At 48.6% G+C, this 13,770-nt stretch overlaps 1 long non-coding RNA gene across 1 annotated transcript in view; it reads right to left on the minus strand.

The window, feature by feature from the left end:
• Positions 1-9,514, minus strand: part of LOC114671418 (uncharacterized) — a 59,321-nt gene extending 49,807 nt beyond the window's left edge. The window contains exons 1-2 of the long non-coding RNA XR_013402149.1: positions 9,193-9,514; positions 7,185-7,306 (exon numbers count right to left, since the gene is read on the minus strand). This is a non-coding gene — a long non-coding RNA (uncharacterized LOC114671418). The remainder of the gene's footprint in view (positions 1-7,184; positions 7,307-9,192) is intronic.
• Positions 9,515-13,770: the final 4,256 nt, after the last annotated feature.

Below are 13,770 nucleotides of genomic sequence, written 5' to 3' on the forward strand. Positions count from 1 at the left end.
CAGTTTCCAGGAAGTGTTTGTGGAATGAATAATTAAATGCTCTCGCTCTCTCAGATATTGCAGGGAGAGTTCCAAGTGTCAGGGACTGGCCAACAGAAAAGGACCCACCCTCCAAGCTGGCCTCCTCCCACCTCACCCACCCTGGAGATGCTGAATCATCAAGTCACTCCTAGCTGGACCATGTCTCACATAAACAAATATCAGACCCCTCCGGAAGTGCCATGAAGTGGGGCTTCCTGCCTCACTCTGGTGCTGCCAGAGCTCTCCATACCACTGAGAAAGTGATTGATGGCTTTATCCATGGCTTCCTCGGATGCTGGGGAAAGGCTCAGATTTGCCTGGCTTCTGGAGGCTGCAGTTCCTGAGTACAAACCCCTGGCCTTCTCCCCAGCTGCCCTCCCTGAAATCGGGGTCAGGAAACACATTCCCTCTCCATTAATTTATTTATTCACTGACTTCAGCCACCTTTCAGGGACTCTTTTTCTCCAAATATCTACCTGGGCCCCTGGGGGGCAGTGTGGGGTGGCAGAGAGCACATCCCATCTAAGTCTTGACCAGCTGTGCCATCAACATGCTTGTGGCTTTGGAAATTCACTTTCTTTTCCTAGTATACCATGACACCTGCCTGCTTCCTCCTGCAAGTGTTCAATACTCCATGTCTGCAATTATCTCCAAGTCACCTCTTTCTTTCATCTCTATCCCCAGCCACTCCCTGATGCTGGTGGCACTCTCTGTCACACAGAAAGGACTATTCATCCCTGGAAAGATTGTGCACTGGTTCTGCGCTGAGCACAGAAATCCAAGTCTGTCCCACAGAGAAAAGAGAGCCTGCTTCTCACATCACACAAAGGCCTCTGTTTTGCCCGTGACCTCCACAGTCACCCTCCTCGGCCTTTCTTGTCCACTCAGCTAACTTCTTTATTTTGTGTCTGTCCATGCCATGCCTGCTGCTGATGTGCCCAGTGTGAGAATCCTGTCTGCTTCCCAATGTCTGAGGCTCTCCTGTTCCAACCATAGAGTCACAGGACTCCCAGACCCCAATCTGCAGCTCACCAGGTCACAAATCCCAGCGTGAATCCTTACAGGAAGCCAAAGAAAGGAGTTTCATCCCCCACCTTGGGACGCAGCTCCCTTTGGCCTTGCAGCCCTGAGGCCCCGAGGCCTATGTGCATGGTCACTGGCCTCCTCCTGTCTTGGGCCCATCCTGAGGTCCTGTCTTGGTTACCCGCTTTGAGAACCAACTCCAAATGCCCAGCCCCCTTGTCTTGCTGTTGTTCTTGATTTGCTCGGAGGCCCTGCTGCTGGGGTACAGACATCCCTGGGCCCCCTAAACTCCTGAAGATCACCTTCTCCAGAGCCCCAGAAGGTAGGCTAAGCCCACCTGGTGTGACACCTGACTCCATACCCTGTTTCTCTATCCACTCACCTTAGCCATGGACCTCCTATCCCTTGTCTTCTGGTCTGGATCACCCCCAGCACAGTCTACCTTGCCTGCCTCTCGCCCAGTTAAAAGTCTCCCTTAGTTTGCTCCCTGCAGTGGGATGACCCTAAATCTTCCCCAAACTACTCCTTGTCAAGCATTTCTAGGGCCCCAGAGTAGATCTGAAAGAGACTTAGCTCTTGCCCTAAGACACAATGTTCCTTTTCTTATATCCCTGTGTTCAAATTACGTATCATCCAACAAACTGCTTTTTAAAAATCTGATCCGTGCTGGCTTCTATTTTATGCACTGGGGTCGAAGCAATGAAAAAAACAGAGAGGAACCTCTGCCCTCAGGCGTTTGCACTTCAGTGAAAGCCCACCAGACATGGAGTCAAACTCCAAAACGAGAACTTCCTCTGCCTGTCCTGAGGCCTCTCCACTTACCAAGTGGAGTCAACCTTTCTGGTATTGTCATCTTGAATCTCGAAGCATCGAGCTCCATTAGTGTCTCCCTCCAAGCTCCACTCCTGTTCCAGCTGTTGCTCCCCATGGTTTCCCCTTCAGGGGAGGAACAGTTGTGCCCCCTTTGGCGCCTCCAATATCTCCATTGCTTTTCCTTCCCCCTCCCTGTTGCCTCCTCCTCTTCCTGGGTCAGATTTACTAGTCAGCCCTTTTACCCCTGAGGAACGTCCTCTGTCCCCTCTCCAGTAACCCACCCCTCTTTTGTTCTGTCTCATCAGCAAGGCGAGCCTGCACTGCTCTCCATGCAGATTTTCTCCTCCCCAGAGGCTGCCACTGGAGTCCACAATGACAGGGGAGCCGAACATTTCCCAGTCAGTCGCCAGCCCTCAGCAGAGCTTGGCCTGGGGCCCATGCAAGCATCTCAGGAGAGGAAAATCAACTTTCCTGGACCCAGCCCTGGCTTTCCAGTGAGATCCCACAGCCTCCGCAGGCTGCTGGCATCCACTCTGGAAAGGACATATGGGTGGTAAACAGACTGTGTGTGCCCTGCAGCCTCCACAGGGCAAAGGCCTGGCCCTTGCCATAGGAGCAGATCTGATGCATGCATAGTGGTTCTGGTGCATAACCACCCAGAACATGGTGCAGAGGAGCCTGGGCCTTCGGGACCTCTGAGTCACAGAGCAGCCAAAGAACTCCCAAGGGCTGTGAAGGTGGGACAGGGACGGGGAGCTGCAGTGCCATGGTACCACTGCCTCTTCCCTCCCATACAAGGAGCTCTTCTGTATGGCCTGGCGCCTCAGGTTCCTATGGCCCTGGCATAGACAATAAGAAATAGCCTGCCTCGCTTCTTTTGCCCCCAGTAAGCACTCAAAATGAGAGTCGTCCATTCTCCTAGGCCAAGCAACTAGGCAGATACCAGCTCACAGGTGAGTGGAGGCTTGTACCAGCCTGCCCTGCCTGCCAGCTTCACCAGAGTCTGGGCATTCTTAGGCCCCTCCATTATGCCAGGGGTCTCCAGACCTAATTTTGGACTATCACTAGCACCCAGCCACCCTCTCCAGCGGGCTAAGACCCCATGTGAGTGAGGACAGGCTGTGATGAGAAGGGAGTGGCACTCCCAGTCAGGCAGAGAGCACCCTGCAAGTGAGCACATTTGGTCAAGACAAGGAAGGGCTGCTACAGAAATCTAAGTGGATATCTGACACTGGGGCAGTGGAACTCCACCCCTTTGGAAGATGGACTGTAGGATGATTGAATCCTCCCTCACCAGGTTTCTTCTTCCCGGATTAGAAGAGTTTTAAAGTCAACAACAGAGGCTAGTTCTGGAGCAAACCAGCCCTAAGCTACAGTGACCCCGAAACAGAAGCTACGAAGGCAAGAGCTCATACCTGTAATCCCAGCAATTTGGGAGGTCGAGGTAGGAGGATCATTAGAGGCCAGGAGTTTGAGGCTGCAGTGAGCTATGATCATGCCATTGCACTCCAGCCTGGGCAACAGGACAAGACTCTGTCAAGAAGAAAGAAGAAATAAGGAAGAAGGAGGAGAAGGAGGAGAAAGAGGAGGAGGAGGAAGAGGAGGAGGAAGAGGAGGAGGAGGAGGAGGAAGAGGAGGAGGGGGAGGAGGAGAAAGAAGAAGAGGAGGAGGAGGAGGGGGAGGAACAGCAGCAGCAGCAGCAGCAAAGAAGAGAACAGCATCTTTAGAAAACCAGCTATTCCAGGAGAAGAAAAGCAGCAAAAAATGATGATAACCTCATTATCCTTGGAACCTAATAAGACTCTAACCAGATCATAGCTGCCAAGAGAGGGGGTTAATGGTATTCAGAAGTTACAATTGAGGTGATGGCAGCTGGAATATTAGCAGGACCTTCCAAAGAAGGCAGAAGAGAAATTTAAGAGGCGGTGGTGAGCAGGCATCATCTTTTCTAGAGATCAACACCAAAAAGATTACGATACAGACCTAGGAGGGAGAGAGTCCAGCTTCCAGATTCCAGACTGGAGGCCGGGAGGGTACATAATTCTGAGAGCCCTATCAGTCCTTCCTTGAAAGAGAGAGAATTCACCTACAGAAACACAAGGAAGGGAGGGTCTAGCCACCCCTCCCCCCAATACCATTCTCACGGTCTGCTGGCAACCCATCTTTGTGGACGCAAGCTCCGGCATCCATGGCAGGGTCATTTTTACAAGGTGCTTACACCCCATGCCTCCCGGTGCTTTTGACACTCCCTGGAGGGACACTGCCAAGGCTCCTGGGAGCACAACAGGAGGCCCTTGGGCGCAATCCTGGAGCCAAGTTCAGCTGTTCCCCCAGCTGGAGCCCAGCCTCCTGACTGTGCACCCCAGCTGGCTCTAGGGACTTGGGGAGGGAGCCTTCCACTTCTCTTTGGAATAAGGGGCCTGGATTAGCAATATTTCCCAACTATGATTTGAGGAATTCTGACCCCACTAGATGCTCCATGGCAAGAGGTTTCACTGGACAAATCATCCTGGGAAATGCTGCAACTCTGCCAACCCTCTCAGAGCTCTCTGTTCTCCTTAGCATAGTAGAGGCTTTGAGCAGCCTACAGTGAGGAGGAGAGGGAAAGCAGCTTAACTTTGGTGATGTTTCGTACTGGCCTCCACACATGAATTCTGTTCTATATGCTTTATCTCAAACCCTCTAGGAAGGCACTATTGTAACCCCATTTCATAGAGCCATCCTCTGGGTGGTTCTGTGCTGCTCCTCTTGGCCCAGAGTGTCTCCAATGTCCCATTCAAGCCTGGGACACTTGTCGTGAGCACGGCTTTAGAAATTCTGGACAGGAGGACCTCTATGACTAATTAGACGCTTTCCTTACACTGAGACGAGTCCCATTAAATTAGTGGGGGGAGGGGGAGGGGAAGAGACTGAGAGACCGAGAGAGAAAGAGAGCAAGAGAGACACACATCAAGACAGACACACACAGCTGTAGAGAGACACAGAGGGAGATGTGGAAAGACACTGAGACACATACAGAGATACTGAGAGAGAGACTGAGACAGAGAGAGACACTGAGAGACAGAGACACAGACACAGAGACACTGAGAGACAGAGAGAACATGAGAGAGACAGAGAGACAGAGACACTGAGAGACAGAGACACTGAGGACAGAGAGAACATGAGACACTGAGAGACAGAGACACTGAGAGACAGAGACACTGAGGACAGAGAGAACATGAGAGAGACACTGAGAGACAGAGACACAGACACAGAGACACTGAGAGACAGAGAGAACATGAGAGAGACACTGAGAGACAGAGACACTGAGACACAGAGACACTGAGGACAGAGAGAACATGAGAGAGACACTGAGAGACAGAGACACTGAGGACAGAGAGAACATGAGAGAGACACTGAGAGACAGAGACACAGACACAGAGACACTGAGGACAGAGAGAACATGAGAGAGACACTGAGAGACAGAGACAGACATACACACAGAGAGAAGGTAGTAGGGAGAGGGGAGCGCAGCCACGGTTGTGAGGAGAACCGGCCGAGACAAGCTTTGTGAGTGAGCTGGTGCTTTGGAGGGGAGATGAAGGCGGCTTGAGTGGGGGATCTCAAACCCACCTGGGCCAAGCCAGATCCCCCTTGGAATGTGCTTCCATTCACAGGCTGAGGAGGGCAGTGGCCGTGCCTGTGAGAGAGGAACTCTCACGGAGGAAACAGGCATATCCTCATCACCCTCTGGCTCCTTATGGGCAGCTTGGCCTGGGTGAGGAGGACCCCCGAGTCCACCTGGGAAATCTCAGCTGCCTGCTAGAGAGGGCAGCCTCAGGGCTAGGGAAGTAGGAGAACTAGGGCCAGAATTGTAGGGGCAAGGGAGCGCGTGCTCAGTGACAGACCCAGGCTGAGTGTGAACGACCCATTCCCCTCCACCCCGCCCTTTCCTCCAAACGACTCACATGCCTGCCCCCCTCAGCCCTGAACACCTAGCCCCAGCCTGCACAGAAGACCTGCAGTCTGGGAGCAGGCAGGCTCAGAGCCCTGCAGGTGGCAGGTGGGGGGTTGGTTCTGTCCATCTTTGGATCCCCACCCCCAGCCCTGTCCGGGACATTTGTCCTCAAAGGAGCTTTATTTGGTCTTCTCTCCATTTCTGTGCAAGCCTAGTGAGAAGCCACGGCCAGCAAGAGGAAGCAACGGCCATCTGCTTGGACCTCATTTGAGAAGGGCTGAAATGGGCTACCTGTCCCCAGACTTCCCTCCCACGCAGTATGTCAGAGTCTGGCCACTAGGAGAAGGTCTGAGAATGTTAAGGTTTGAAGAGACCCAAAAGCCTAGCCTTCCAGCAGAAGCCTCCGTCCCTACAGGCTGGGGCAAAGAGGGCGGACCCCAGGTGGCAGCATGCGGGTCACATTTGTCTCACACGATTTGGCAACTGGTAAGTCTAAGCACTGTGGCCCAAGGGCTGGGAGTTCCTACTCAGAAGTAAGACTGCCGGGATCTAAATCCCGGTTCTGCCACTTCCTATCTGAAAAACACATGCCTCCGTTTCGTTCTCTATAAAACACAGCCCCATCACCAGGCTGAAGGCAGACTCTTTGGGGCAGATCCTTCACCAGCCCATTTTGCAGATGAGAAAACTGGGGTGAATGAGCCGGCACTGGGACCCCAGGTGCTTCACTCCAAGCCCAGAGATCTTGCCGCTTCAGCAGGCCAACTTCCCTCCCCAGGGAAGGCTGGGAAACAGTAACCGGAGAAGCGGGCAGGAGGGACTCAGAACCCTGCCCGGCCCCCAGGAGGGTCTCTGCCCGGGTGCCAGGCTCAGAGCTGGCCAGTCCTGCCATTCCTCTTGCCTCTGGTTTTTCCGAATTCTGCCTCTCCCCCTGGAAAGCCATTGCAGGCAGGGCTCTCCCAAGCCTCGTTTACAAAATTATAAGCTTCCTTTGTCCCCAGTCTCCTCTGGTTACAATAACACTCATCGGCTCTCCAGAGCTTTCAGGGGCATGGAAAATGTGACTTCACTCCTCAAGGATTTCTGATTTAACAAAATGGCATTGGGGAAAGAAAATGAAAAAGAATGTCTCTGTCCATCCCTGATAGAAAAGGCAATAGGGCTCCAGCCTCCCAGCCCAGAGTCAGGGCCAAGAGCTCCCAGAGGGCCCAGAAGGCACAGACAGAGGACCCTCACTCCCTCTTGCACTCCACAGACTGGAAATCAGCCTCTCTGGGTGGTGTCTAAGGGGAACAGGGAGGGAAAGGGTCACTGAAGACAGGTGTCAAAGCAGGAAATAAATACATTCTGTCTTGCCATTCCCCAGTTTGGCAACTTTATTATTCCTTACCTTCTTTACTCAGTCAGTCCATCAGTCACTTGTCCTAAGTGCTTAAAATGAGTGACTTTGGTGTCCAACCACCGGGGACAGTATTCTGGCTCTGCCATCTTTCCAAGCCTCAGTTTTCTCATCTGCAAAATAGAGACAATATAGTCTGGATCTTACAGGGCTGCTGTGAAAGCTAATGAGATAACCTGTGCCAAGGACTTCGCACCAGGCCAGCAGATCAGAAGCTCTCGAGACAGGGTAGCTCTTGGTGCTGTCATTCATCCCCGCAAACCTCTGTCAAGCAGAGCAAGGTGTCTGAGGCTGCACTGTTGGGAGTACCCATCTCATGGCACCTGCAGTCTAGATACCCAGCCCTGGAGACTCCTAGCTGGCCCATTACTTTAAGTCCTGAACACCAGGACTAGTCCAATAGGTAGACTCACAGGGTAAGGAGAAGGGCTTAGTGAGTGCTTGCTGCATACAAGACGCTGTGCAGGTGCTAGGGAAAATTCTGAAATAGCAACTATAAATCAAACTCCACGATTTCAGGTATATGAGAAATATAATTTTTAAAAAATTTCTTTAAATCAAGTTAAATCCATCTCTGAGCCCCCATCCCACCTGAGACAGGAAATTCGGTCCTGGTCATTAACAGAACCTACCCATCCTCTCTCTCACCAGCATCATTGGAAGGGGTGCATGCGTGGTCACTGGCCATTTGTCCCCAGTAGGGACAAATGAGATACCTGATGCAAGGCCACACAGTACCCAGGAGCCCAGGGGCTCAGCTGCTTCTGTGCCAACCACTGCCAGAGAAAGCTGGTCACAGACACATCACAGTCAGCCCTCTGAGGTCCTGCCCACCCTGGGCATTGCCAGGGAAAAGGGTGCTGTGCTTCCTGGACTCTTCCCTCAAAGGCACTCACATCTCAAGTAACTCAGGCTCCCCGAAAGGAAGAAAAAAGAAAAGAAAGCAATTCCTACTCCCTGGCCTGCAGCAGCAGACTCCCAAAGCAGGGCTCCCAAAGCAGGGCTCCCAAAGGAGCAGGCTGTTTACATGGGAGTTGGGGGCAGTGGAGACAAAAATATAGGGATAACAGAAAATGAATCGTTGTATCTCAGAGATGGCCCCTCTAAAGAGGTGACTTCCAGGGGCTCCTAACAAGACACTTGTACCTCCTCCACCTTCTACTCCTACCCTATCACCCACAGGCAGAGGAAGCAGCAAACCACGTGGTGACATTTCAGGTCTAACAAAAAGCCCTCCAGGAAGTAAATCAATCTCCCCAAAGCTTCCTGAACACCTACACTCTCCTTCCTCTAAGGCAGATGTCCTGGAGAGGTCTCTGTCAAAAGGGATCTGTTGACTTACCACTGTCACCTTGCTGAGGCCAGGGCAACAGGGAAGATTAAGTGTTAACTGGGAAGCAATACTTATCCAATAAGGGAAATAGGTATTTATTTAGCATCTACTAGGTACCACCAGGTCATTTCACAAACATCCTACCTGCTCATCACAACCATGCAAAATGAGTACTTCATTCCGTTATTGATAAGGAAACAAAGGTCCTGGGAAAGAGGCCAAGGTCACAGAGCTGTATTATGACAAAGCTGAGAACACTCAACCAATATTTAATAATAATACTATCACTTAGGGGACTACTATCATTCCCATTTTATAGAAGAGACTCTGAGGCACAGCAATTAAATGATCTGTAAGGGCCAAGAAGGCTGCCCCTGAGGCCTGAGCTATTTACCCCCTCATTTTTCTGCCTCTGCATGAGAAGCAACTGGTTGGAAAGTCCCACCAGTTCCGGGAATTCATGTTCTGCCCAGATTCCTGCAAATGAGTAGGGAAGCACTACCAAGGATTCTGGTGGCTTTGCATAGGACTTAAAGATTCACATTATTTTGAAATAAAGTTTTGCAAAGAATACAATTGCAAATATTTAGAAAGTAATTACAGAGCATTGCTTTGGGCAGCAAAAGACAAAAACCCCTACGTGCCTCACTGCCTTCTCCTACTCACCCCCCGCATCAATTCAAAGGCCTGGAATCCCTGGCTCTGTTCAACAAGCAGAGATGGCTCTAAAGAGAGGACCCAACGTGCTCAGCAGTCGTGGATAAAGGAACACCAACAGCCAGAGACGGAAAGATCCCTTCGTCGGACAGATGAGAAAACTGAGGTCCGCGTGACGGAACAACTTGCCCAGGGTCAGGCACCTGCGTAGGCACCTGGACACATGTGCGTGTACACGCACGCACGGCCACGCACGCTGGGGCTCTGGCCGGCACGGCCCTCACGTGTCCTCACGCACGTATTCCCCGCATCGGTTCCCCCAGCGAGCCCCTGCCCGGGCCTCCGGAGCTGCTCACACGCAGGTGAAGACTGCCCCCTGGTGGGCGGGAGCCCTCTGGGGGTTTGCAGGGCCAACGTCCTGCGCCTGTAATCCCTGAAAGGGGCTCCTCTGGAATCATCCCCAGGCCCTGGGGCCAGGATCGAGGCTGCTCTGGGAACTGGGCTTACATGGGTATGGGTTGGGACCTCTGGGGTCTTAGAACCAGGGAAATAATAAAGCAGGGGCTTGATGTTGCAAGTTTAGTCCCTGAAAGCTGATTGAAAATGGAGATGAGCAACAGGAAATTTTTGGGGGGTGCTTTCTAGAGATCAACACCTCTTCCAAGGAAGGGACACAAGCAGGGCTGGGCAGAGAGAGAACGTGGGCTGTAGCACAGTCACCTGAAGGCCGGGAGCACAGAAGTTAGGATGGCCCTCTGGGACTAACAGGTTTAGCAAATAAAAATACAGGATGCCCAGTTAAATTTGAATTTCAGATACATGTGAAAGTTTTTTGTATAAATATGTTCCATGGAAGGAGAGGAGGGTGTCTGTGCAAAAGCAGTGGGAGTTGGGGGTTGCAGTGGTGATGCAGACTGCTTACATATAGAGAGATGGAACAAACAGGTAGAACAGTCACCCACCACATTCGTGGTTTCTGTGGATTAAACAAACTGTGGATTGAAAATATTGGGGGGAAAATGGCTGGTTACGACTGCACCAAACATGTACAGGCTTTTTTTTCTTGTCATTATTTCCTAAACACGATAGTATGACGATTATTTACGTAGCATTTACACTGTATTATGTATTACAAGTAATCTACAGGTTACAGGAGGATATGTGTAAGTTACATGCAAATACTACACCGTTTTACAGAAGGCATTTGAGCATCCATGGATTTTGGTATCTGAGGGAGTTCTGAAAAAAATCCCCCATGGATACTGGGGGACAATTATACTAGGGATAATAGGAGCCATGTTTCTCACTACTGGAAATGAGAGTAGGAAATATGGAAAAAAGAAAACAAGAATAAACCCAGTGGAATTCGAGATATTGGTGTGAGCTCAGTTTGCAATATATAGAGGTATAAAATACAGATATAAATGCATGAAGGACTATTATGGACTGCATGTTTGTATGTAGAACTACTGTGGACTGCATATTTGTATCCCTCTCCCAAATTCATACATTTAAACCCTAACCCCCAATGGGATAATATTAGGAAGTTGAGCATTTGGAAGGCAGTTAGGTTTAGATGAGGTATGAGGGTAGAGAACCCCATGATTGGACTGTATCTTTTAAGAAGAGAGAGAGACTAGAGCTTGCTCTCTCCACCATGTGGGGATACAGTGAGAAGATAGTCATCTGCAAACCAGGAAGTGGACTTCACCAGACATGGATTCTGCACCCTGATCTTGGACTTCCCAGCCTCCAGAATTATAAGAAATGCATTTCTGTTGTTTAAGCCACCTAGTCTATGGTATCTTGTTATAGAAGCCCAGAGTAAGAAAATGACTCTAGATATAAAGTTGGAATGTGTGTGTGTATAGTTTGTTTGCTTGTATGTATATCTATATCTACATATGTAGATATATGAGGATATATGTAGCGATACATATATTCTCTATCTCTACTGAGAAGGTGTGGGGATAGCAACACCCTAATAACAATAACTACATTCCTTGGTTTCTAAATACCATTCTGTGCTAAAAGAAACCAGAGCTCCTTGCAGAAATAGCCACTTCTAAGACCAGAGCTGAAAAAGTACTGTCAATTACTAAGTGACAGTGACAGTTATTACAACATCCAACTATGATTGTTGATTTCTCCCTTTAGTTGTTTTTTTGTTTCATGTATCTTGAAGTGCTATTATTAAATACACACACATTTAGAATTGATATCTCTTCTCAAGGAATTGACCCCTTTATCATCTGCATTAGTCACCTTGGCCTGCCTAACAAAATGCCATAGACCAAGTGGCTTACACAACAGAAGTTTACTTTATTACTGTTCTGAAGGCTGGAAAGTCCATGATCAAGGTGGCAACAGGGTTGGTTCTGGTGAAGCCTGTCTTCTCTCCTTGGCTTATAGATGGCTACCTTGTTGTGTCTTCATGTATTAGTCTGTTCTCACATTGCTAATAAAGACATATCTGAGACTGGGTAATTTATAAAGGAAAGAGATTTAATGGACTCACAGTTTCACATGGCTTGGGAGGCCTCACAATCACACAATCATGGTGGAAGATGAATGAGGAGCAGAGTCACATCTTACATGGTGGCAGACAAGAGAGCTTGTGCAGGGGATCTCCAATTTATAAAACCATCAGATCTCATAAGACTTATTCACTACCATGAGAACAATATGGGGGAACCACCCCCATGATTCAATTATCTCCACCTGGCCCCACCTTTGACACGTTACAATTCAACTTGAGATTTGGGTGGGGACACAGCCAGACCATATCACTTCACATGGTATTTCTTCCATGTATGCAAAGAAAGTTCTCTCGTGTCTCTTCCTCTTCTTATATGGATACCAGTCCTATTGGCCCCACCCTTATGGCCTCCTTTAACTTTAATTTTGTAAAGGCTCTCTCTCCGAATACAGATACTTTGATGGTTAGGACTTCAACATATTAATTTTGAGAAAACACAATTCAGTTCAAAAAATAATCTGTACCATTATGACCCATGATCATCTTTATCTTCTCCTCTATTTTGTCAGATATTAATATAGCTATACCAGCTTTTTTATGTTTGATGCTTGCATAAATAGCTTTTTCCATTCTCTTACCTTTGTCAGTGTGTTAATACTTAACACACATCTCTTCTAAACAGTGTTTTTCTGTGTCTTGCTTTTTAATTGTCTGACAAACTCTGCATTTCAATTTCAGTGCTTAGTTTTTTATTAATTAAATTATTGATGTGGTTTGCTTTAATTCTACCATCTTGCTACTTGTTTTATCTGTTCCTTCTATTCTTCATTCTTTTGTTTCTCCTTTCCTGTCTTAATTGAGTACTTTTTTAGTGTTCTGTTTTCTCTATTGGCTTTTTAATCATACCTCTTTGTGGTTTTTTTGTTTTTTGTTTGTTTGTTTGTTTGTTTTTTGCAGAGACGAGTGAACATTTATTTTTGTACCTTTCTTCCTATGTGTATTTCAGGACTTTTTCAAAACAAGGTCCCAGGAATCTCCAGATTCAATTACATCCCTGGGCTTGACTGACTGCTGCAGGAGTCTTAGTGAGCCTTGTACAAATGCTAGAGTTATTCATTTACCAACATTAAACCCTAGGATAGAAGATGCAACAAAAGCAGGTTTCCTTCGTCCATGGAATATGCTGATTTCAGATGAGGCAACAGCCAATGTAGAAAATGCTGTAATTTTTCCTTGGAACTGGACTGTGATGAGAGGTGCTTGCCATGAACATAGCTAGTCTTTTCTTTGACCCTTCCTTTCCAGTTTTTGAAGATAAAGCAGGAAATAATCTTCTCTGAAGATACTTGATAAAAATTCCCCCCCAAAAAACAAAAACACATGCTTCCACTTCACTGATAAAGATTTACTGCAGTTTGACACCTGGGTCTAGTTCAGCTGGCGGATGAGCTGATTGATGTGTTCACCCCATAGCCAGGTGTGCCCATCTCCTTGAGGAAGCCCACTCTATTTTTGGTAGCATGACAGGCCACTGAGAGGTGGAAAGGGCACAAGAACCATGAGATCTCCTGGAAGTGCTTCCCTGGGAAGGCAATTTCATGAATGAGGTCTTCCAAGCAAATGACACCAAACTTCAAACTTCCCTAGGTGCTCCTCAATCAGTGTTGTCTGTCAGAGGGATGGTCTTATTCTTGACCTTGGCTTGTCCAGTTTGAAAATGAGTTCCCGGACAGACTTCAGATTTGGAAATCCCTAGGTCACATAAGGTTCCACTATATGCAGCATTTTTAGGTTCTTGGGGGTGACTTTTACAAGACACCACTAAAAATTTTCTTTGGGCAAAGTCTTGCAATGGTTCTCTGCACCAGTAAACATGCCATCAATCCTTTCGATGTGTACAACAAAGGCCAAGGAATGTTTATCTGGTGATTCCAAGGCATGAAGTTTCACTTCTAGTCGTCTGAGACACACCTGGTCACGTTTCTGCCTCCAGGAATCATGTAGAAATGATTCCAGTCACTTAAACCTGAGCCCTTTTCCTTTCCTCTGCCCCTTCTTTGCCAAAAGTGCCTGCTTTGCCTGGGTGGCTTCGAGGGCTTGATAAGCCT

This window comes from Macaca mulatta, chromosome 12 (genome assembly GCF_049350105.2).
Source record: "Macaca mulatta isolate MMU2019108-1 chromosome 12, T2T-MMU8v2.0, whole genome shotgun sequence".
Lineage (NCBI taxonomy): Eukaryota > Metazoa > Chordata > Mammalia > Primates > Cercopithecidae > Macaca > Macaca mulatta.